This window comes from Equus przewalskii, chromosome 22 (assembly GCF_037783145.1).
Source record: "Equus przewalskii isolate Varuska chromosome 22, EquPr2, whole genome shotgun sequence".
Taxonomy (NCBI): domain Eukaryota; kingdom Metazoa; phylum Chordata; class Mammalia; order Perissodactyla; family Equidae; genus Equus; species Equus przewalskii.
In genome coordinates, this window is record NC_091852.1 from 31,994,090 (window position 1) to 32,020,213 (window position 26,124).

Here is a 26,124-nt window from a genome sequence, read left to right on the forward strand (position 1 = left end):
TTTTCATTTACCTTGCAGAAGCTCTTTAGTCTGATGAAGTCCCATTGGTTCTTTTTTCTTTTGTTTCCCTTGCCCGAGTAGACATGGTATTTGAAAAGATCCTTCTAAGACTGATGTCAAAGAGTATACTATATTTTCTTCTAGGAGTTTTATGGTTTCACATATTACCTTGAAGTCTTTGATCCATTTTGAGTTAATTTTGTGTATGGAGAAAGATAATCATCTATTTTCATTCTTTTGCATGTGGCCATCCAGTTTTCCCCACACTGTTTATTCAAGAGACTTTCCTTTCTCCATTGTGTGTTCTTAGTTCCTTTGTTGAAGATTAGCTGTCCATAGATGTGTGGTTTTATTTCTGGGCTTTCAATTCTGTTCCATTGATCTGTGTGTCTGTTTTTGTACCAGTGCCATGCTGTTTTGATTATTATAGCTTTGTAGAACATTTTGAAGTCAAGGATTGTGATGCCTCCAGCTTTGTTCTTTTTTCTCAGGATTGCTTTAGCTATTTGAGGTCTTTTGTTGCCACATATGAATTTTAAGATCCTTTGTTCTGTTTTCATGAAGAATATCATTGGGATTCTGATTGGGATTGCATTGTATCTGTAGATTTATTTAGGTAGAACGGACATTTTAACTATGTTTATTCTTCTAATTCATGTGCATGGAATATTTTTCCATTTCTTTATGTCATCATTGATTTCTTTCAATAATATTTATAGTCTTCATTGTATAGGTCTTTCACCTCCTTGGTTAAATTTATGCCTAGATATTTTGTTCTTTTTGTTGTGATTGTAAATGGGATTGTATTCTTGAGTTCTCTTTCTGTTAGTTCATTATTAGAGTAGAGAAATGCAACTGATTTTTGTAAGCTGATTTTGTACCTTGAAATTTTTCTGTAGTTGTTGATTATTTCTAATAGTTTTCCAATGGATTCTTTAGGGTTTTCTATATATAAAATCATGTTGTCTGCAAATAGTGAGAGTTTCACGTCTTCATTGCCAATTTGGATACCCTTTATTTCTTTTTCTTGACTAATTACTCTGGCCAAAACCTCCAGTACTGTGTTGAATAGGAGTGGTGAGAGTAGTCACCCTTGTCTTGTTCCTATTCTCAGAGGGATGGCTCTCAATATTCCCTGTTGAGTACATGTTAGTTGTGAGTTTATCATATAAGGCCTATATTATGTCAAGGTACTTTCCTTCTATACCCACTTTATTGAGAGTTTGATAAATAAATGGATGATGGATCCTGTCAAATGCTTTCTCTGCATCTATTGAGATGATCATGTGACTTTTACTCCTCATTTTTTAAATGAGGTGTATCACATTGATTGATTTGCAGATGTTGAACCATCCCTGCATCCCTGATATAAATCCTACTTGACCATGGTGTATGATCCTTTTAATGTATTGCTGTTTTGGGTTTGCCAATATTTTGTTGCGTATTTTTGCATTTATGTTCGCCAGCGATATTGGCCTGTAATTTTACTTCTTTGTGTTGTGCTTGTCTGGCTTTGAGATCAGGGTGATATTGGCCTCATAAAATGTGTTAGGAAGCATTCCATCTTGTTCTACGTCTACTTTTTGGAATAGTTTGAGAACGATAAGTATTAAATCTTCTTTGAATGATTAGTAGAATTCTCCGGAGAAGCCATCTGATCCTGGACTTTTATTTTTGGGGAGGTTTTTGATTACTGTTTCAATCTCTTTACTTGTGATTGGTCTATTCAGATTCTGTATTTCTTTTTGATTCAGTTTTGGGAGATTATATGAGTCTAAGAATTTATTCATTTCTTCTAGATTGTCCAATTTGTTGGCATATAGTTTTTCATAGTATTCTCTTATAATCATTTGTATTTTTGTGGTATCCATTGTAATTTCTCCTCTTTCATTTCTAATTTTATTTATTTGAGGATTCTCTCTTCTTTTCTTAGTGAGTCTGGCTAAGAGTTTGTTGTTTTTGTTTCTCTTCTCAAGGAACCAGCTCTTAGTTTCTTTGATCCTTTCTACTCTTTTTTTTGTTTCAATTTCATTTATTTCTGCTCTAATTTTTATTATTTCTGTCTGTCTGCTGACTTTGGGCTTTATTTGTTCTTCTTTTTCTAACTCTGTTAGGTCTAGTTTAAGATTACTTATTTGAGATTTTTCTTGTTTGTTAAGGTGGGCCTGTATCTCTATGAATTTCTCTCTTAGGACTGCTTTTGCTCATCCCATATGTGTTAGTATGATGTATTTTCATTTTCATTTGTCTCCAGATATTTTTTGATTTATCCTTTAATTTCTTCAATGATGCATTGGTTGTTTAGTGGCATGTTGTTTAGTCTCCACATTTTTGTCACTTTCCCAGCTATTTTCTCGCAGTTGATTTCTAGTTTCATAGCATTATGGTTAGAAAAGATGCTTGCTATGATTTCAATCTTCTTATTTATTGAGGCTTGCCTTGTTTCCCAACATATGGTCTATCTTTGAGACTGTTCCATGTGCACTTGAGGAGAATGTGTATTTTGCTGTTTTTGGATAGAGTGTTCTATATTTATCTATTAAGTCCATCCAGTCTAGCTTTTCATTTAATTCCACTGTTTCTTTGTTCACTTTCTGTCTGGATGATCTATCCATTGGTATAAGCAGGATATTAAGGTCCCCAACTATTATTGTGTTATTGTTATATCTCCTTTTAGGTTTGTTAATAGTTTCTTTATGTGCTTTGGTGCTCCTGTGTTGGTTGCATATATATTTATAAGTGTTAGTGTTACTTCTTCTTAGTGGAGTGTCCCTTTTATCATTATATACTCCACTTCTTTGTCTCTCATTGCCTTTTTTATCTTGATGACTACTTTGTCTGATATAAGTATGGCAACACTTGCTTTCTTTTGTTTGCCATTACCTTGTAGTATCATCTTCCACCCCTTTACTCTGAACCTGTGTTTGTCTTTAGAGCTGAGATGTGTTTCCTGGAGGCAATATATTGTTGGGTCTTGTTTTTTAATCCATCCGGCCACTCTGTGTCTTTTGCTTGGAGAATTCAATCCATTTACATTTATATTATTCCATTAATAATACTAATTATTACTCCATTAGTGATCATTGACATTTGAAGGCTTCATGCTGCCATTTTATCACTTGTTTTCCAGTTGTTCTGTATTTCCCTTACTTCTTGTCCTGTGTGTTTCAGACTGCCAGTTCAGTTTGGTAGTTCTCTATGATGGTTTCCTCTTTATTTACCATTTGTGTCTCTGTTCTGATTATTTGTTTGGTGGTTACCCTGAGGTTTGTATAAAAAAACCTCATAGATGAGATCATCCATTCTCTGATAGCTTCTCATTTCCTTAGTCTAAGCAGTTTCCATACCATTCCTCTTCCCCTTCGAAGTTATTGTTGTCACAATTTATTCCATTTTGTGTCATGAGTTTGTGGTTAAAATGATGAGATTATAGTTATTTTTGATGTTTTCCTTCCCTTTATCTTTAATGTTATAATTGTTTGCTAACATGTTCTGATAGAGAGCTGCAATTTTCTGATTTTTTCTGTCTTACTCAAGGCTTTGCAAACCCTTTTTATTTTCTCAAGTATGAGGGCTTTCTTGATCATTTTGTGTGTGTGTGTGGGGGGGGGGGTGGGGTCTTGTGGTGATGAACTCCCTCAGCTTTTGTTTATCTGGGAAAGTGTTTATTTCTTCACCACATCTGAAGGATATTTTCACTGGATAGAGTATTCTTGGCTGAAACTTTTTATCTTTCAGAATTTTGAATATATCATTCCACTCTCTCCTAGCTTGTAAGGTTTCTGCTGAGGAATCCATTGAAAGCCTGATAGAGGTTCCTTTGTAAGTTATTTATTTATTTTTGCCTTGCTGCCCTTAATATTTTTTCTTTGTCATTGACTTTTACCAGTTTTACTACTATCTGCCTTGGAGAATGTCTTTTTATATTGATGTAATAAGGAGTTCTGTTGGCTTCTTTTACTTGTAATTCCAGCTCCTTCCCCAGGTTTGGGAAGTTCTCCACTATTATTTCTTTGAACAAGCTTTCTGCTCCTTTCTGCCTCTCTTCTCCCTCTGGAATACCTATAAACCCTATGTTGCATTTCCTAAGTGAGTCAGGTATTTCTCAGAGAATTCTGCATTTCTTTTTGTCTTAGTTCTCTCTCTTCCTTCATTTGAAGCATTTCTATATTTCCACCCTCCAAATTACTAATTCTGTCCCCCATTTTTTATCTCTGTTATACAAGGACTGCAGATTTTTCTTTATCTCATTCATTGTGTTTTTCGTCTCCAACATTGCTGATTGGTTTTTCTTTATAGTATCAACCTCTTTGGTGAAAAATTCTTCTGTTCATTAATTTTATTCCTGATTTCACCCAACTGTCTTTCTGAATTTTCTTGTAACTCATTGAGTTTTTTTTTTTTTGAGGACGATTAGCCCTGAGTTAACTGCCACCACTCCTCCTCTTTTTGCTGAGAAAGGCTGGCCCTGAGCTAACATCCGTGCCCATCTTCCTCTACTTTATATGTGGGACACCTACCACAGCATGGCTTGCCAAGTGGTGCCGTGTCTGTACCCGGGATCCAAACTGGTGAACCCCAGGCTGCTGAAGTGGAAAGCGCACACTTAACCACTGTGCCACCAGGACAGCCCCTAGTTGAGTTTTTTTATGATAGCTATTTTGAATTCTCTGTCATTTAGGTTGTGAATTTCTGTGCCTTCAGATTGATTTCTGGGTTCTTGTCATTTTCCTTCTGATCTTGAGTGTTAATATACCTTCTCATATTATTTGATGGGGTGGATTTGTACTTTCACATATTGGTAGTATCTGGTTGCAGATTCCATCTGCCACCACTGGGGGGCTGGGCAGGGGCTGTGTATTCTGAGTCTGCCATGATCTCTGGCATCTGTGCCTGTCCTTTGGGATCTATGCTGACAGGGCCCATCTGTGATTGCCCACTCACAGCTGCTGCTTTAGTAATGTATGCGCATGGGCTCTGGTGGGGGTCTCTTGCTCTGGCTGACTGGCTAAGCTGGTGCACCAGGCAGGGGGAGAGGTACTTTCTTTTGTGTGTATGATCCCGGAGCATTCTCACTGCCCTCACTATCTGCCTTTCTGGGGTGCTGGCTTGATGAAAACACCCCCACAATAGCTTATCCTTCTCTGTGTGGAGCTTTCGCATAGCTGGGAGGCAATTTAGACAGCAAAGGTGTTCCCCTGGAGAGCTGCCCCTCCCCTGTCTCCTTTCAGAGCTGTGTGCAGTCCCACGTCCTAGGTTGCTGCCAAGGAGTGAGAGGAGATCCCCTTACCTCCTTACACTTCCTCCAAGGGGGATCCAGCACCTCCACCTTCAGACATATGGCTGCATGGGTCTCTCAGAGGTCTATTGTGTTGTGTGAATGTCCTTTGTTGGTTTATGAATGTCCTTTTCATTGTACCTTAGTGGGGAGCATCTAAAGGAAGAGCTCACTCTGCCATGATGCTGACATCACTCCCCTGTGAGGCCACTATTTTTTTTAATGGGTCACATTGTAGTATTCTGTTCTGTTTTGGATGCCATAATTTAATATGGCATAAATAAGTAATGAAAATGTCCAAGCATAATGCAGACCAGAGGTTTTCAAAACTATTTTAAAGTAATGGAATTTTATTTCCTGACTTCTTTTTTTGTTTTTTTTTGGGGGGGGGGGCAGAATTCCTTTCTATAATAAGGCTGAAAATGGAATTTCTTTAGTTGCAGGATTTCCTTTTTCTCTCCTTGGAGTAGTTCATAATTTGTGTAGCAGCACCCCCGTTCTCCTTATTTCCTTCTTATTCTTCTCCTTCTTGTCCTCCCCTCTTGCTCCCTTGAAGTGGCTTCTGGAGCAAGTTGGAGGAACTCTAGTTCTTCTCATAACAATATTTGTAAATCACTGTTCAAAATAACCACATGATAAGGATCCTACAGACATGATTTAAACACTGGATGGAGTGATGACATCAATGATTTCTTGGTTTCTCTAGGCTTTAATTCTGTACTATTCACTATATCTTCTTGGTCTTTTACTCTCTACTTACCAAATCCTTACTTAAGATCTCTTTGACAATCTCTTTACTCTTTGAGTATCTTGGAATAAATAAATTTTTGTTTTTGATTAGGTCTCCATTTAAACAAATTTAATGATATACTAATCAGGTTTGCTACTCATTCTTCTGTTCACTTAGAATCATAAACAGACATTACAAATATCATAGCCATCACTGATGAAAATGTTCTATCAATTTATGTCAGAGATGATCTATTTTTTTTATGAGTTTTGGCACAGAGAGGTGAAATGACTTGTCTGACACGTAATTAAATGGCAGAGCTGGGCTGGAACACAGGTCTTTATTCTCTCAGTCAAAATTTTCCAGTGTATGATTTTGAGCACTCTAGCAAATGAAGTCAAATTTATTTCACTAAGCATTGCTTTCCCACCCCATTACGCAAATAATAACAAAGTAAATAAAATATTAAAAAGAAAAATAAGATCCATCACAAAGCTCTAAAATGTCTACTATCTCCCTTTTTCTATATCCTCTCTATATCCTCTTTCATACACATAGTACTTGTATGGTTATATTTTTTTCCAAGAGGGACCTCCTACTCTTCTTTCTCCTATTTCCTTCTTTTTCTTTTCATTTCCCTTTTCTTTCTCCCCTTTCTTCTTCTCCTTCCCTTCCTCCTTTCCATCCTTCTCCTTCTTCTCCTCCTCCTTCACTCAAGACTCAGTTGATAGCACATCATGCAGGCAGGATATCTTGGAGCAAACCTTCCAGATCTTTCTTTTTCTTGAACAAAAGGAGCAAGAGGGTCTTTTCAACTAATTCAAATTGGCCCTTTATCCCGTATGAAAATTCTGAGAAGTGGGAGGACAAACCTGCATATGATATTCAGGGATTTGGGAGGATAGGAGATATAGATAAATTAACATGTGTTTCCTGAGATTTGGAAGAAAGGAGTTTTATCAGGTCAGTTAGATTGACTGCAACCAAGTCCTAAAGGCTACAAATTCCTAAAATCTTATTTCTGTGAAGTTGAAGACAGATTAAACTATAAAAGAGTTGAAACCAACAGCCCATGCTTGGCCTGAGAAAAGATGGAGAGCATAAGCAAGGCAGTTGGTTCTATGTCAAGGAGGAACAAGTTCTGTTCCAGTTTTCTGCAATAGGAAGGGACTGATGTGTGTGTGAACGAGGAGCTAAGTGCACAATGGACTTGTATACTTGGGGCTCAGGCTACTCATGAATGGATTCTCTTAAGCGAGTATGACATCAGGGATTAGTCTTCCATTGAAGAACTTGCTATGATTAGAAGAGGGCTCCAATGAAACCTTCGAGGTCAGGACCAGAGCAAGGGGAATGCAGCTACATCCTGAGAACAATATTTACCTCCCTGCCACCTAGATGACCCATCAGAGTTTCCTTGGTATTTGGCAATTCCCAATCATCTCTGCCCTAGAAGCAGCACTGGGTCCCATAACCTGCATTTTTTCATGGAGACAATTTGGCTATATGCTTTCCAGTGGGCTTGTCTCCAAGAATGCCACAGCTCCACTATAGCTCCTTCATGTCCTATGGTGAAGTAAGGAACAGAACTTGGAGACCAAGGGTTCTCTCCATTTTGTTGGGGAGTCCTCCTATATAGCAGCAACCTTCAGCTGCAGGCAGCATATGGAGAAATGACTGGAGTCGACCAGACTTCTCCCATCTCTCAGTCTCTGGAAAGCTTTTGGGAATCTCTGGTCATATACTGGGGGCAGGGTAGAGGACTTGGTGGTCTGGTCTGGACTTTATGGTACTGCTGGCAGAGGGATCTGACAAGGGTGTATGAATTTCATCTCAAATCATAAAATGAGACAGCTTAGCTGGGCTTGCATTCTACTTCTTCACTAACTTGTACATCATAAACATTTCCCATACTGCTACATGGTTTTGTATATTTATTTATGAAATGGCCATCATAAATATGATTTGATTGCAGCATAATGATTCCCTTAAGAGGATGTGCCATAATTTGTTAGGCATTCATTGATTGCTGGACATTTAGGTTTTTTCCAATGTTTCATGATTACAAATAATGTTGCAAAAATATGCCTCTTGCTTCTTTTCTTATGTTAAATCATTTCCTTAGTGTACATTCCCAGGAGTGAGATTACTGAGTGAAAGTGTAAACATTTCAGTTAAACAAGTCCAAAGGGAAGACCACATTCTATGTGCTTGAAAAGTAAACTATGAATCTGAAAAATATCAATTGACTGGGTCTGAATCTTTGCCGCATTTGATTTAAAATGAAGGTAAGCTTTCCTTTTCTATAACTGAATCCTGTGAATTAGCATCAACCACATAGAGCTCTATCAACAGGCTGACCAAACAGCGTATAACTGCAGGCCTGTGATGCAGCACAGCAGAAATGATCTAGCCCTTGGGTTCAGTATGACATCCAATTGCATTATCATTTTCCCAGTAAATAGCTCTAGCCATCCCAAACTACAGCTGTGTGAAACCAACGGCATCCACTTGGCAGTGAATCGCATACCAAAGTGTTACTCAATTATTATCCAGAAATAAAACTTAAATCATTTCTCCTGCCTAACTGAGTGTAAGGTACTTTTTACTTACCAAAGGGTAAAATCATGCCTCTTAAACAAGTTTTGGCTTCCAATGTCAGTTTTCTGATATGGGAGGGTATTTGGATGGCCTCAAAATGTAAGGTGGACTCAGAAAGCTCTCTCTCCTTTGTCCCTCTTCCCATGGTTTTTGGCATTCAGAAAGCAATCCTGGGGCTTCACCTCCAGGCAAATTCCACACTTACCTTACCATTTCCCTACGGGAAGCATATTTCACAATAGTTACACTACAGTGATATTGTTTCACTTCAACGGAAATTTATTGAGTGTGTTTGCAGCAGGGCATATGGAAAGAATATGGGCTGAGAATCACATGACCTGCTGTGTATCCATGAAAAATTTATGCAATTTTTCTAAATTCCAATGCCCTCATTTGTTAAATGAAAAGAATAATACCTATTTCACAAATTGTGAGGTACGAATAATATAAAAAATGAAAAGTGCTTGGTATACAATAGGCACTCACTAAATGTAAATTGTTTTTCTTGGGGTCTAAATGGAATATAAAACTGAAAGACATGGTTCCTGCTCTCAGAGCCTACAGAATGGCAGGTCTGAGCAGATAAGTGCAAACAGCTATGATACCTAACAGCCTGCAACAAATACCATAAAAGAGAAAGTTTGAAGGGAAAGATCAAGGAGAGAGAGATGTCTAAGAGATGGTCTAGAAATGTCAAACAAAATCGTAAAAGAAAGATGGATCTGGATTCACAGGTCCTGGATTTCACCAAGTAAGCTAACTTCTTTGAGACTACATTTCTTCATCTGGAAATGAAGGAAGTAAATTAAGATTAATAGAGTTTGAAAACAAATGACATCATGTATATGAAATCTCTTTGTAACTGTAACATCCTTTGCATTTGTTAGCTATTTTAATAATGATGATGCCAAATTTAACTATTTGGAAATCCTTTACAGAAGTGATGGGGTATGCAATAGTTCTTATAGAAAGACCGGATGTTGATCACGTATTAGAAGAATTGGCTGAGGGGGTAGCTTAAGTAAAGATTCATGGTGAAGAAAATGTACCTTAGGGTGAGTGAGAGGTTTCAATAGAAATAGTGCAAAGTGAGTTGAGAACATATGGGAAAAACTTCAGATGGATGGTTTGCTAAGCATGTATTTGCATGTTATTTCTCATTATGGGAAGCTCTTAGAGTTTTTTGAACTGGAAACAAAAGCTCTCTCATCTCTCTCATCTCAGAACTGAGTTTTAGCAAAGAATTCTCACGGTAAAAAGACAGCACACTCCCTATGCCTTGTTGAGAATTTATATCACACATCCCAGAATCAAAAATTGAATTAGCGAGCTTAGCTTAAAACATTTTGTGGTATCCTGAGTGATGACCCCCAAAGATGTCCACATTCTAATCCTCAGAACTTGAAGATGTTACTTCATATGGGAAAAAGGGATTTTGCAGCTGTGATTAGGATCTTGCAATGGGAATAGTGTCCTGGATTATCCAGGGGGTCCCGGTGTAATCACAAGCGTTCAGAAAAGAAAAAAGCAGGAGTGTCAAAATCAGTGAGGAGTGGTGTGCTGCAGAAGTCGGAGTGATATGCTGTGAAGATGGAGGAAGGGCACGCATCAAGGAACGCGGGCTCTAGAAGTTGGAAATGGCAGGGATGTAGATTCACCCTACAGCCTCCAGAAGAATTGCAACCCTGCCAACCCCTTGCCTTTAGGACTCTGACCTCCAGAACCATCAGACAATATGTTTGTGCCGTTGTCAACTGCTCAGGGTGCGGTAATTTGTTATATCAACAATAGGAAACTAATATGTATCCACATCCTTTCTCTCTGTTGTTTTTAGCTTGTTATTTTCAATCTCTGTCCCTAACCCACTACCCACACCCATTAGAAATAAATTAAAATGCCCAAACTTTTCTCCTGGGATTTCTTTGGGAATACAGACGCGTATCATCAAACCAAACATTTTAATGTCCATAAAAAAGGTTCAGACTTGGTCTTAAAAAAATAAAATCCAAGATCAGTTTGCAAATGGTCCTTTTGCCTATTTGATTTTCCTCATCAACCTGACAGTATTTGGAGTCAGGGATTCACTGAATTGTCCATTGCCACCTTGTCTCAGCTTAGGACCAGGAGGGCTCCGAGCTGTAAATTCCAAATGCTCCTCTCTCCAAGTGGTCCCAACCCTTCATATACTCAGCCATTCATAAGACTTTTTTTTTTTTTTTTTCCTGCTATTCAGTGGTCAATTTGGCCCTTGTACAGCCTGGAATTTGGAGAAAAAAAATCACTAACTTTTAAGCAAGTTAAAGTAACAACAAACTGGAAAGGGGAAAAATATATCACAAACTAAGGTGCTTTAAGAACTTACCAGGATTCCTTCGTGGCTATTCTTTTGTATTCTTATCCCCTATGACTTCAGCCAAAAAACATTAAAATGAGTTCCTTATACTGCGCATGGTTTGCAGGTGAGGGCTGTCTGAGCTTTAATTTGCTGTTTGATTCGCCCCAGGATTTTCAGGTGTTGCACGAGGGAGTAAAGTACAGAGCGTACCTTAGTTCTTGGTTGTCAGCCATTGGACGATGGCCATCGTATTATTAAACCATCCAAGCACGCTGGGTCTCAACCACAAAATTTAATTTTCCCTACTGCAGGGACTAATCAACTACCACAGACTTAAAGACCTAAAGAGACTCTTTATCTGCAAAAAATTTCCCCCTTCCGACTGAAATGGAGCTAATTTTAGTTTTGTCTATCCCCAGGGTTATAAACATTGATAGAAATTCAGCTTGATGAGAAACAGATAAGAGGTGGAATTTATATGAATACAATCTGTGACATAAATTAAAGAAAGATGAAAGCTCTGAGGTTCTTGATAACACCTCTGTAAATAATGTCAGAGGATTTCACTATAGGCAGTCCGCACCACACTCGTTAACTTAACATATTTTTGCATCTTCTAGCTACCAGGGAATGTCTCTCCATTCCTTTCTGCTGTCCCCTTGAGGATTTCTCTCTTCTCCAACCCCTTTCTTTTTTGTCGGCACCTCCTCATCCTCTACTCTCATCCTATCCCACCTCTAACTGTGTACCGAATTGGAGATATTGAAGTGGAAGCTGGGAAGAGAAGAAATTCACATGCATTGTGAATAATAATAACCCCTAAGATGTTGGAGCCACTGGTTTTCAGGTGCCTATCACTGGTAGCCAAATGCTTCTCACAGATTCTCAAAGCATCCCATTATACAATCAAGATTTTTTAATTATAAAAAGAAACTTGTAAATATCCTTAAGCCTTCCAGCTCTTATCTTTAAAACTATTTGAAACCAGTAATGCTGCAAAAGAAACAAATAAAATTCATATTTTTGACCACTTAAAGACTGCTACTGAAGCAGAGGGTGCCACATGGCATCCATTGTTCCCAGGCTGATGCAATCAACATGGAATAATAAAATGGAATGGGCTGACTCTTGAGGTGGAAAAACTTTTGATTATGTGGATTACACGATCAGAAGCAGCAAATCCACGTGGCTCTGAGCCAAGTGACAATTGCAGGAAGGGCACTGCATCTCTTTCAGATATTTAAGGATGAGCTCACTGAGACATCAAAGAAATAAGTTTTAACTATAGCAAAGGATTGATTTGATTGCTTTAGGACACAAATTGTTTGGCATAAGACCAGAGTCTGGGGGTAAATTCCAAGTACTTATACAGGTGACCCAAGACTTACAACTGCTTAACTTCTAACTATCGTTCAGGAAACAATTAAGATGGAAGTGCCGGGGAGCATCAGCAGTAGACTTCAGGGATCTTCTGGGAGGTATAGGGTTTGGGGGCTGGGGGTGGGCTAGAAGACCAACTGTAATTTTTGATAATTTCTATTGAAACATAATCAAAGTTTGGTACAACCAACTTAAAAACTACCTTTTCAAGGCAAGTTGTATTTTGCAATCCCAAAATTATCCAGAGAAAACAAAGTCGTGCTTTACTTAAGGCAAGTGTTTATAGTTTTTTTTTGACAGTGGAGCGGAAAGTTGATTCTATCTGAAGATTGAGATGCCTGTTAACCAGCCTGCATCCTCAGGGTTTTTTCAACCTGATTAAGAGTCTTTGCATTTACCTGAAAGGGCAGTAGATTAATGGTAAAAATCAAAATGGCTAATTGGAAGAAGACATAGCACTTTATTCCTTTTGTACCTCAATGGGACAAACATTAAGAAGTGTCTGGCCATCATTCCATTTTTCTTCCTTATTTAAGAAAACCCCAGATTTTCTGGGTGGCAGTGTGCTCAGTCCCAGGAGGTAAATCAGAGGTAACTTCTTCCCCTCTGCCAATTGTTGGGAGAGGGGTTAGGTATAGGAGGCAGTTCTGGCCAATGCCATATAAGGAGAAGCAAGAAGAGGAAAGTGACGGGGCTGGCCCGGTGGCGCAGCGGTTAAGTTCGCACGTTCCGCTTCTCGGCGGCCCGGAGTTCGCTGGTTCGGATCCCAGGTGCGGACGTGGCGCTGCTTGGCAGCCATGCTGTGGTAGGCGTCCCACGTATAAACTAGAGGAAGATGGGCACGGATGTTAGCTCAGAGCCAGGCTTCCCCAGCAAAAAGAGGAGCACTGGCAGTAGTTAGCTGAGGGCTAATCTTCCTCAAAAAGAAAAAAAAAAAAGAAGAAAGTCTTTTTTCTGCCATCACCCTTTATCCCCCTTCTATTTGGAATGTGGTTCCATAAAACTTTGATGATTGATACTTCAGCAGCCATCCTGAGAGCATCAGGGGAGAGCTCATCACCTCACCGAGGACATGCAGAACAGAAGGTCAGAAAGAGAGGGCCCTTTAGTGATATGGTTAAGTCCCAAGCACAACCCAAGCACAACCCAGGAATTACCTCCCTTGGCCTTCTTGTTCTGTAAACAGTGCGTGTTTTCTATTTTAAGCAAGTTTTGGTTGAGTATTTTGTTGTATGCAGCAAAAAGCATTCTAAATGATAAACTCAATAGACTCTTTCAGGGCGCGACACAACGCTTGATCAGGCAACTCAGGGACTCAAAGGATACTAGCAAACAGATTTAACAGTTTTGGCACAAAGGACCACAGTGATTACCCAAAGGTGTTATCGTTCAGGAAATTCTGGGAAGAATTTGGACCACAGCAATAGTCGTCTTATAAAAAGTAACCCAAGTCACAGGTAAAGGATCAGTTGAGTTCAAGAACTGTTTAAGATTAAAGAATCATATTTCACTCTGATATTTTGAAAGTTAAAGGGAACTGAGAAGTCAGAATTCCTGCAAACGTGTAGGATTTGACTTAGTTTTCTAAAATTGTCTCACTTGCTATTTCTGGAAATTTCTTTGGTAAGTTTCACACCTGTGTCCTAGGAAGTAAAACATCTTAATTTTACTTATTAAAATGAGACACGGTCTCAAGTACCTCCTAAGGAGAAAAAAAATTATAGGAAGATCACTATGTGTCTCCCAGCTGTAAAATTAATGTTACCTTTAACCATAAGAAGCACTTCTTAGACAATTCCTGAGACAAGGAGAGAGTGAGAAGTAGGTGGAAAGTGTTCGGAGGAGGAGAGTCAGAAGGGCAATTGAATGAAATAATGGTCCCTTTAAATCCACCAGTTCTGGCGATAAAGGTTGTATGACACACATGTTAAATTTATCAAGAGGAGGCAGGACAGCTCCCACGACTAAGAAAGAACGCCATTTTGAAGGGTTCTTTCAAAATGATTGCTGTTGAGGCTTCACCAGAAACATTAGCTTTCAACGAAAATTGGAAATTGGAGGAAGTTCCCACTAAAGAAAACAATTATAAGTATTCTTAATTGCCTGGAAATAATTTGTCATGCGAAATTGGACCATGTACGATACATTTATAGAAATGGTTTAGAGGCACCAATGTTGTATTTTCTTTACACATAGTGACTCCATAACACACTCAAGACAGGGGACCTGACTTTCGCTTTGATTTCTCCTCTTCCTTCCTTCTCTACAAACCCTTCTTGTTTTTTGAGGCTGGGGAGGGACAGAGGGGAGGAAGAGCAGGCATAAAATCACGGCAAGAGTCCGTGACTGCTACTCCATGTATTTTATTATTTCAGGAATTCATTTAAAGCTGGGCTGCAATTACATTTAAAACAGGAGAATAATGGGCTATTGACATGTATATGGTTTTAGAAATATAAGGCCTCATTTTCTCAGCTGGAATTTCCCCTACAATGTGCATTTGCATTACATTAGAGATGCTCTTTTGGAAAAAAAGGATCACATGCATGCAGACATTTTGACATTATCTGGGTCAGAGGCAGCATTTAAAAGCAATAGCCCCACAATACCAAAGCTGTCTTACAGGCAGGCATTACAGTGCATTAGAGAAGGAGGAGGCAAGCCCTGAGCGTCTCCTTGCATTGGCCATGTTTTATGACATACCTGCCTAACCCAGACATTAATCTACTGAAGATGAATTGGCCTGGTCATGGTCCTCGGCTAACCGTCAACGGCATGTACATTACCTAAATTGAAATCTGCACTTTTTCATGCCACGTGTGGTTTGATGTGATGGTCCAAGGAATGTAGGGTGCATTAGAATTGGTTTTTATGTGGAGAGAATCTCCCCTCCTATTTACCTTTCAGCAGGGCAGCTGCATGCTTTCCTCCTCACTTGACAATGAAGGCATTATTCTCTTCTGCTTCACCCAGGAGTAGCTACCCTGGCCTGCTGAAGATTGCATGGCACTGGTCAGGTATGTAAGCAACTCAGCGCCTTTCCTGTTCCCAGAAGTGCTAAAGACATAATGAAAAAGGAATGCAGAAGTTTGCACCTGTTGTAATTGTCTAATAAAGCCCCATACAATGAATTCTTTGTCATCTTCCAAGAAGAGGTCAGTTGTGTCAGTGATTACATGAGTACTTTATGTGAATAGAAAGATCTGTATAATTGGTGTGATACTGCGAGTAAAATCTCATTGAAGTTGCACAAGATGTCTATAATTTTCTAATCCCTCATGTCCTCATTCCCCAGATGTGACACTCTTTATTTACCCTGCACTTAGGTTTCTTTCCTGCATGGGCAGGGGAATGAGACTTGTACTGGCCCCTCTGTAATTAGTGGAAAAGGTGGGGAGACACTAGGAAACAGCGAATCCTTGTGAAACTGCCTTCCCTGAATTCTCTATGTTCTTCTGCAGGTTGAAATTGAAAGAGTAAATGGACATGATAGAGGTCAAGAGCATTGGCTCTATAGACGGACAACCTGGGTTCAAATCCTCCTCCTCCATCTAATAGAGAGGTGTGACCTTTGAACTTAATTTCCTCACCAGCAAATTGGTGATAATATAAGGATTAATTGAGATTCTGTAATCAATCATTCATTCATTCAACAAGTGCTTATGAAACACTTCCAAGTATGGAGCACTATGTGTGCCTCTGGCTATTGGAAACACACTGCTCTTTCTTGCTTTTGTGGAGCCTATAGTGGTTAATCCAGAAAAGCATTTAGCATACGGTGCTTGACACATAGTAAACACACCGTAAATTTGCTATTATCATAATTACTGTAATAAAAGTACGCAGAGTCACATTTCCACACTTCCTATTGAAGATATTCCATGCTGTCATCTAGAAGAGCAACAGAAGGGTAATTTTAAACAATGGTCTGACACTCTCCAGAAAAGCATTTAAAACTTTGACTACTCACTTTCTCAATGCAGATACTTCTGTAAAAACATTAAATCTCTGTTTTGGCAATCAAAGTTGCTAGTGCACTCTGGGTGTTTTCACTTCAAGGTTATTGAGAGCCAACTATATGCCAAGCACTCTTGCATTGAGGGGAATCTGGAAAGACAGCTTTTTGACTCTTTCCCATTAGTAAAATCATTTTCATTGTCCATAATGTTCACAGAACAACTTCAAATAAATTATCTTTCTCCTGGGTATAAATGCTTCCAATGTTCTGATCCATAAGGAGCCTATTCAATATTAGTGATCAAAAGTGCCAATGCCGACATTCAGGCAACTGGAATTTTAGTACCATTCACTCTGCTACCACAAAACTGAGTTCATTTGTTTACTGAAGTCACTTAAAGTAAGAATGACATTGCCTGGCAGGTTCCAATGGAACTGGGCTGCAAATGGTTGTGACATAAATAAGGAGTCTGTGGCAAATGGGTGCCAAAGAACCGAAGGGAAATGAGTTGATGTAGCTGGGCAGGACGGCGGTACACCTGCTGGAGTTATACCTGGCAGGAGCCGCTGATATTTGTTTCCACTTTCCTAGGCAATAAATTTGCTTGGTGAGTAATGGTGCACACCTACCAATTTAGAAAATTAGAGAGATAGTTTCCGTTTCAGGGAATTGGCTCCAAAGGATGTGTGGAGAGCTGGAGGCTCTTTGAATAATCCAAACTCTCCACAAAGTAGTTCCTTAGAATTTGTCTCACTGGCTTTAGGAACGATTTGCAGAGAGTACAGAGCATTTCAATATAGATGCTCTATTGTACAAGCCTTGATGACTCTGTGAAAGAAGGGCTCTGCAGATGACACGGTAAAGTACCGTAAACCTCTAACCCGAAAATAACCTGACGAGGCCATGGGACTGTTTTGTTGAATGTGACTTATTTCCTAGATTTTGAGAATAATGGCCATTAAGCAAGGCCTCAGATTTGATAAAACTCATAGCTAAATCACAAAATGTTTTTAGAAGTACTGAGAAAAGCAAGCCCAAATTTAGACTGAATTTCAAGTTTAAATGCAGTTCTCTGTTGGTTTTTTCCTTTCCTAAAATTATGAAGGCCTTTGTTTTCCCTTGACCTGCTTTGTTGTTTCTGGAATTTTCCTAGGGATAATATATTTGAAAGAGTACTCAATCATATGAAGCATCTTTGCAGAAGTGAAACCATCAAATCGATGCAGGAAAACCTGTGCTTTCGCTTCTAATGGAGATTAGAATCGAGCCCTCTCTCCACCTCACTTGAGCTTTTGTTCCCAGTTGCTCAGTGAGTATCTGCAAGCACTAACAAAGAAGAACAAAAATTTCTCCCACCATCGTTTGCCTAGATAGCTGGTTTGCTCACATAATCCGTCGGTACAGAAGACAGAGAGGAGATAATTTCCTATTAAATCAGGGTACAGAGGCAGCACCATATTTTTCTTATTACTCAGACTTCAGTGTATCAGTCAGAATAGACCAAAGTATGCTATGATAACAAAAATCCAAAAATCCCATTGGCTTAAAATATTCAGTTTATTTCTAGTTTTCCAGCTTGTCTTAGTAGGGGCCCTGCACAACTAAGTCACTGGCAGATACACTGACATTTAACACGTCCTTCCCACCCCTCCAGGACAGGGGAGAAATGAGGACATGGAAATGTGCTTTTCCACACAGTGGCTTCTCGGGGCTTCCACATAGTGGGGACACTTATCATGTCTGCTCCTATTTCACCACTCAAAGAAGTCCTTATCCAAGTCTAATTTCAAGGGGACAGGGAAGTGCAATTCTCCCATGCGCCCAGAGTTACTACACCCAGGAAAATCAGACTCTACAGTAGGATTCCTAAGAGTCTTGCTCATCACATTAGGCCAGTGGCCCTCAACTGGGGGCAAATTTACCCGCTAGAAAACACTTGACAATGTCTGGAGACATTTTTGGTTGTCACATTGTGGGGAGGGTGATACTGGCATCTAGTGATTAGAGGCCAGGAAGCTGGTAAACATCCTACAACACACAAGACAGACCCCACAACAAAGATTGATCATGGTCCAAAATGTCGATAGTGCTGAGGCTGAGAAACCTTGCCTTAGATTACTTGGCTTCTCAAACCTAGTGTACTAAGAAAGTCCATGCCCAAATGGAAATCAAGACATCTTAAAAGCTGTAGTAATTGAAACTGTGGAATTGGTAAAGGAACAGACAGATCAAGGGAACAGAAAAGGGAGCCTGAAAACATATTCACCAAACGTGAATGTGGTAAGTGACAGAGGTGATAATCTCAGACAATAGGGAATGATATTAGGGTAATGTGGAAAAAATAAATAATGCTGTGTCTTTTCTTTATATCATATGCAAAGATAAATTCAGATGGATTAAAAATGTAAACATAAAAACAAGACTGTCAATTTACTAGAAGAAAATGAGCATGTTTTTATGACCAAAGGTGTAGAGAAGGTCTTCTTAAACAAATAACAAAAGAAACCTAAAGAAAAATATGCATAATTATGATAATGTCAAAATTATATGGCAAGCAAGAGACTGGGAAAAACACTTGCGAATATTTATACAACAGATATCTAAAATATACAAAGAAAAATCCTCTAATATATATAAAGAAATTCATCAAATATAAAAGCAAAGGAGGGAAAACACAAAATGAGTCTTGAGCATCTATCTTGTAGTGTCTCCAAATAAGGACATGCTCAAAAGACAAATGATGATCACATGTCAAAGGGACAGAGGAACCAACCTAAAAGAGCCCCAGCGGCAAAGCGGGAACAATCTGACCAATAAAATAAATAACATAGTACTAGATCATAAAGTAAATATACAGGAGTCCATACTGATGTGGATAAATGATTGAACAAACAAATAAATAGGAGAAAAGAGACAAGCCTTCCTTGAAGACAGATTCCACTTTATGTAGATGGTACCTCCTCCCACCACCAGGAGGGGGCGCTTAACCACTCCATCCGCCCCGCCCCGGAATGTGGGCTAGACTTAGTGACTGCTTCAAAAGAACAGAATATGGAAAGGGGGGAATGATGTAGCTTTACAGTGGAGAAATCTGGCAAATACTATCTTGGTCATACACGTATGGTATCAACGAAAAAGGTCTGCAAGGCTCCATGTTAAAGTCAAACTGGTGCTTACTTCGATTAGCAGACAAGGTGGAAAATATGATATGTGGATATCTGAAGAGAAGTGGGGGAACGGTACTTTGAAAATATATATATACCTTATATAATTAAAAAGCACTTTAAAATAAATCTTGAGTGCTTGTTAAAGATGGGCAATTCTTTGACCCTGAGCCTCAGAAATTTCGTAGGTCTAGGGTGGGGCCCAGAAATAAGATCATTTTTTTTTTTCTTGATGAGGAAGATTGTTGGCCTTGAGCTAACATCTGTTGCTAATCTTCCTCTTTTTTGCTTGACGAAGATTGTCATGAGCTAACATCTGTGCCAATCTTCCTCTATTTTGTATGTGGATGCTGCCATAGTGTGACTTGATGAGTGGTGTGTAGGTCCAAGCCCGGGGTCCAGATCCACGAAGCCTGGGCCACTGAAGCAGAGCATGCGAATTTAACCACTATGCCACCAGGCCGGCCCCAAGAATTTTTAACATATGCTGCAGATGATTCTAATGCAGTGGGCACATTAGACACTGCATTCAAGAAACCACAAGACAAGTTTTCAAGTTGTGTTCCATATATCACTCACATTTCTGAACTGGATAGGATTAATTTCACACATTCTACAACCTGTGTTAGCATTTGAAAGGGCTCAAATTCTGATCCAAATGAGACATAAGACAAAAGACTAAGGTAAGCAGGAGATAATATCATCTTTATTACATATAAAGCTGAGATTGGAGGACGTGGCTTATATCTGTGGACAAGTGATCTTCATAATGTTAAATTAGAGAATTAAGCAGACTCATATACCCAGTCACACTGGGCAGGTCTTTTACCTGGTGGAAAAGAGCCTGTGCTGTCTTCAGGCAGCTTCAGCTCCATGAGTAAGAGAAAAGAGCCACTCAATATATTCTTCTTGAACATATCAAAGAGAATTCATTCCTTCTCCCATAAGGAGCAGCGGGTGAGGGGCTGTAGAAAGGCCAAGAGTGTTATCCTAGTGGAGCTTATTCCACATGGAAAGAAACATCTTGCTTAGGGAAGGAGTAACCTCTTAACAATATAGGATGATATGATAAAAAACTATGGTGTTATTCAAAGAAGCTGCACCCTTAGAGCCAATTTTATCATTCAAAGGCAATAATTTTTCAAATGGATGCTTTAATTTTTAATTCCATTTTCCTCCATATGTTATTAAAATTGAGATCACACTTTTTATCTGTGGTGGATTAAAGAAATAACGGTCCTCAATTTTTCACTTGTTCTTGTATCCACCCCCTCACGTGGTCACCACCCACTCTTACTTTGGGCTTACCTACAAATTTTTTGGCCAATGGAATTTGAAAATGAGACCAAGTCTATTTTTATACCGAGTCTTGGAATGCTTGCCAGTGCCACCATAGGAATAGGCCTCGGCTAGACTGTTGGATGATCATAATCAGATAGCCAAGATACTCCCGTTGCTCCAGCTGACACATTGCAACAGAACCACCAGACATGTGAGTGAGGTCATCTGACACCAGCCAGCCACAGATGACCTGCCAAATAACTGCAGACGCATGAGCAAACACAGATGAGATCAGGAGTCTGGCCTGAACCAGAAAAAGACCCACCCAGCAGTATTGTCAACTAATAAAATGGCTAAGCCACTAAGTTTTGGGGTGGCTCTGCAGCAAATGCTATATGACACTCTATGTAGCATGAAGTATATAACTACATGATATGCTATAATTTTCCTTTTATATTTTGTGTGGAACTTCTGAAATTCCCTAATGCTGAAAATTTAAATACTGTTTCATGAACCTTAAGAGAGAAAAGTAGATAAAATTTAAAACTCAATCCTTTTAAATCAGTAGGGTTTGTTTTTGGTATTGACTTCCCAACACTCATACCCAAACTATCTGAAACATTCTCTGGTTGCAAACAAACTTGACATGAGACCTCAGTGTGACTAGGTTAATGGTCGTGCAGTCAGTTTGTATAGTAACTACATTTAAATATTAGCATCTTCATTACTTTAGGCATTTTTGTTTTCAGGACCATGCCCTTGGACAATACTGAGAAATACACTGAGTCCCAGTATGCTGCTAAGAAGAAACTGAGGATGTCATTCTTCCCTGAGCGATGGTTAAAGGGGTTTATTAGCAGCTTTGATAGTTGCAAACATGTTTTGATCAAGTGCTGGTTTGGACTGTGTATCAGTGGGAACTGTTTAAATGTTCAAATACAACAAATTTAATTGCTCACATGAGTTTGCCTTTGAAATAAGTAAACGTGATTCGTCTCCTCTTGGATTTAGTACAACTTTGCCTGTAAATAATAGGATTTATTTAATGTCCCCATGAAAGGGGCCATCAAAATGGAACAGTCATCTGCAACAGATCTGTAGGGAGTGAGTTCAGATATCGTCAGGAAGAATTACCTACTGTCTACCAATTCATAGGCAGTTGGAGACCCAAACCGCGTCCTTCTCCCCTCTTACCCCAAGTTCGGTGACTTCCCAAACATGGTGCTGGGGCACCAAGAATTCACCACCATTGTCCTCCTCTTCTTGCTGCTTCTCTCCAGTCTATCCATGCTACGTTGGAGATCGCTGGATGAATGCCATAAAGCTTGACTAATGCATACCCTTGGTTGCAATCAAAGTTATTTTAAGAAGATTTGCTATGTGGAAAAACATCCAGAGGGATAAGCTTGAAGCATTTGAAATCTCTCACATAGCTTTAAGTTGTAACCCACCTCATAAAAAAATCTCTAAAGCTAAAGGGAAATACTTTTGCCAAAATCGGTCTTATGAAATAACGCATTTTGGTACATGCTGAGGAATCACCAATAAGACCTGCAACAACAAACCCCTTCAACAGCTGCTCCTATTTAAAGCCATTAGTTTTTGTGCTGGCGTGAGTGTAATTCACTCTAAAGTTCTTCTTATAGCTGAAAATTAAGGGCAGTGGCATCTATTTTGTTTACTATGTGACAGCGCGATTGTCATTAAAGGAATATGTTCGTTTCTTTTACATTTACATTCCTATGAGCAAAGCAAACTCAAACCAGAAGATGCTTATTATGCACAAATGTCAGCATACATGCTCACACCAGGAAATGAAACCAGGATCTTTTGCAACCATTACAAAATGCTCATTACGACTATGGTACCCTCTTATGTGAAATACTGGCTTGAGGAGTGATAGAGGTTTGACCTGTGTTCTTTGTGGAAGGAGCGGTTCTGAATATTGGAGATTTGTCCTCCCTGCCTACCTTCTGAGAGAAGTAAGTCATCTAGTTTGTAACTAGAAAAATTAGGCATCCTTAGTTCTATTTATCGTTGTTTTAAATTGCTGCAAGACCTTTAAAATAAGAATGCAGCGGTTACCTCTGCGATAGCGGTGAGGAGTGGGCAGGAGGGCAGGCCACTGCAGAAGTGGACGAGAGCGCTTTCTGCAGTGAAGGAAAATTTTCTGTATCCTGATTGGAGTGGTTACATGGGTGTGTGCGTTTGTTAAAACTCATCGAACTGTACACTTCAAATCTGTACATTGTTCTTTAAAAAGAGAAAAAAAAATAAGGATGAGAGGCAAATCAAGTAGGGCCTTATATGCTGTGGTGAAGGATTTGGATTTTATTGTGAGATGCGAATTTATTGGAGGTTTTCTAGGGAGGGAGTGACGTGATCTCACTTACGTTTTAAGAAGCAGACTCCATCTGTGATGTGGTCCATTTATTGCAGCAGAGCGAAACAGAGACCATCCAGGGCGCTATTGAAATAGTCGAGGAATGCCCCAGTGTTGGCTTGGCAGAGGTGGTCACATAGAGCTGGTGAGAAGTGGTGGCACTGGCACATAGCACAAACCCTGGACCTTGTGCTATGCTGCCCAGCAAGCCCCTGGCCCTCACGGGAAGGATTTATACCCCAGCTGCTGGGAGGTTTGGTTGCCAGTTCTCAGCTGTCAATCATCTTTAGGAATTGTATCTTCTGATGAGAGCCACCTGCTCCTTTTCTGGGGCAGCCCAAACACAATGACAGGTTGATGCAGGAGCATAATGGCCTGTCTCTCTGGACTCTATGCAGGACAACCCTGAAGCGCCATCCCAGCCTTAGAGATCTGTGCAGGGTTGGCTCAGGCCTTGTGACTGGACCGCAGCTTCTCTCTCCTCAGATCCTACTTCTGTCACTTTGCCCTCACAGCCGTTGCCCCTAAAAACACTCCCTAATAAATGCTAATCTCTCAGAATCTGCTTCCTGAAGAACTCAGTCTGTGATGATTTCCAGTAGAAGAGGATTTCTTTTTTATCTGACTAAAATCAAAAGGTGTATTTCAGGAACCTCATCTTCTCATCTAGCGACGTGGTGGGTGGTGATGGTCTGGAAATATCAGACAAAGAGCAGTCTCTCCCAGCCACTGCTCCTTAACTGGCCCTGGGACATCACACAATCACCTCTGGTTCTCAGTTCCATCTTCTATAAAATAAAGAGGAGTTTAATCAAATGAGATATGCCAGAAGAAAAATTTTACAACTTTATGGTAAAATTCATTAGAAATATTAAAAGGAACTGAAAACCAGCTTATCGTTTTGTTAATAGTACTAAGGTCTTGTCTTCCCTTGATCCATCCCTTGTTATTCACCGTTTTTCAATGTTCACGTATGTCTCTAAAAGGGACACATGAGACATGAAAGAAGATCAGATGAAACCTAGCCAATTCTGCAAATTGTCTGTAAAGCTGATAAGACTTCATTGGAGAAGATTGTTATGATTAATTACTAAACTCAATTTCTTGGGGGTTTTTTTTTTGAGTATTCAGTCCCTGCCCAAGTGATTTTAAGTGCCTCTAAGTCACTGCCAGACTTGATTCAGTTCTTCTCAGACTTGATCTTCTCCCATGCTATTTGTTTACGACAAGCCTGTTTCAGCCTCACACGTTCGCTCTGCCTGAAACATTCTCAACTCTTAGCACAGTTAACTCCCACTCATCTTCTGGATCTCAGCTGAAAAGTTACATCTTCAAGGAATTTTTTCTACCCTCTAGCAATGCCTGGTGATTTCTACCTGCTTGGAACATTCCACGGGTTTATCCCATGCTGAGGAGACTTCTAGGAACTGCATGAACTCCACAGGTGAGCGAGAGTGACAGTGAACCCAACTCTATTTTTAAAAATGGGTAAATTATTTGAAAAAGCATTAGGTACTATTAGCAGCATACTACTTGTAATAACACTTCAAAACAAATTAGCATATACCAGTTGGTCAATGTATCAAAAAAAACTTAGTATCTTTGCTTTAGAGAACTCCATCCCTTAACTGTAAGGAAAGAGAATGAATCGTATGCATCCTGATTTCGTAAGTTTAACGAGACTTTTTCACCTTGTGGGGTAGGGGCAAAGGAAGCAATGATTACACGTTCAGCCTTTCTCAATGTGCTGGCAAAGAAAGAGATATTTACATGAATTTCTACAACATTTGCTGTGGTGGATTTAAGATATCTGGGTACAAATTCCTTGACACTCCTCTCCTTGAGAAGTGGGGTCTGTCCTCTCCACTTGAATCTGGGTGGGCTTTGTGACTGATCTGACCGGTAGAACAGAACAGAATTGACACTGCCAGTTTCCAGTCTCAGGCTTTAAGAAACAGGCAGTTTCTTCTTCTTTTTTAAAAAAATTTTGCATTGAGATAACGTTGGTTTATAATATTACACAACTTTCAGGTGTATATCATTATATTTCAATTTCTGTGTAGACTACATCGTGTTGACCACACAAAGACTAATTACCATCCGTCACCATACACATGTGCCCTTTTACCCCATTCGCCCTCCCCCATCCCCTTCCTCTCTCATAACCACCAATCTATTCTCTCTCTATATGTGTTTGTTTGTCATTGTTGTTGTTTATCTTCCACCTATGAGAAATCATATGGTATTTAGCCTTCTCCATCTGACTTATTTTGCTTAGCATAATAACCTCAAGGGTTATCCATGTTGTCACAAATGGCAAATTTCCTCTTTTTTATGGCTGAGTAGTATTCCACTGTGTGTGTGTGTGTGTGTGTGCACGTGTGTGCACATGTGTGTCTATGTGTATATATATACAAACTATACATATACACCAAACCTTCTTTATGCATTCATCTGTTGATGGGCAATTAGGTTGTTTCCAAGTCTTGGCTATTGTGAATAATGCTGCAATGATCATAGGGTGCACATACCTTTTTGCATTAGTGTTTTTGTGTTTTTTGGATAAGTATCCAGAAGTAGAATAACTGGATCATATGTTAGTTCTATTCTTAATTATTTTAGGAATCTCCATATTGTTTCCATAGTGGCTATACCAGTTTACATTCCTACTAGCAGTGTATACGGGTTCCTTTTTCCCCACATTCTCCCCAACACTTGTTATTTCTTGTCTTTTTAATAAGAGCCACTATGACAGGCATGAGGTGATATCTCATTGTAGTTCTGATTTGCATTTCTCTAATAATTGGTGATGCTGAACATATTTTCATATGCCGGTTAGCAATCTGTAGATCTTCTTTGGAAAAATGTATGTTCATATCCTCTGTTCATTTCCTAATTGGGTTGTTTGTATTTTTGTTGTTGAGATGTATGAGTTCTTTATATATTCTGGCTATTAACCCCTTATTGGATATGTGATTTACATATATTTTCTCCCCATTGTTAGTTGTCTTTTC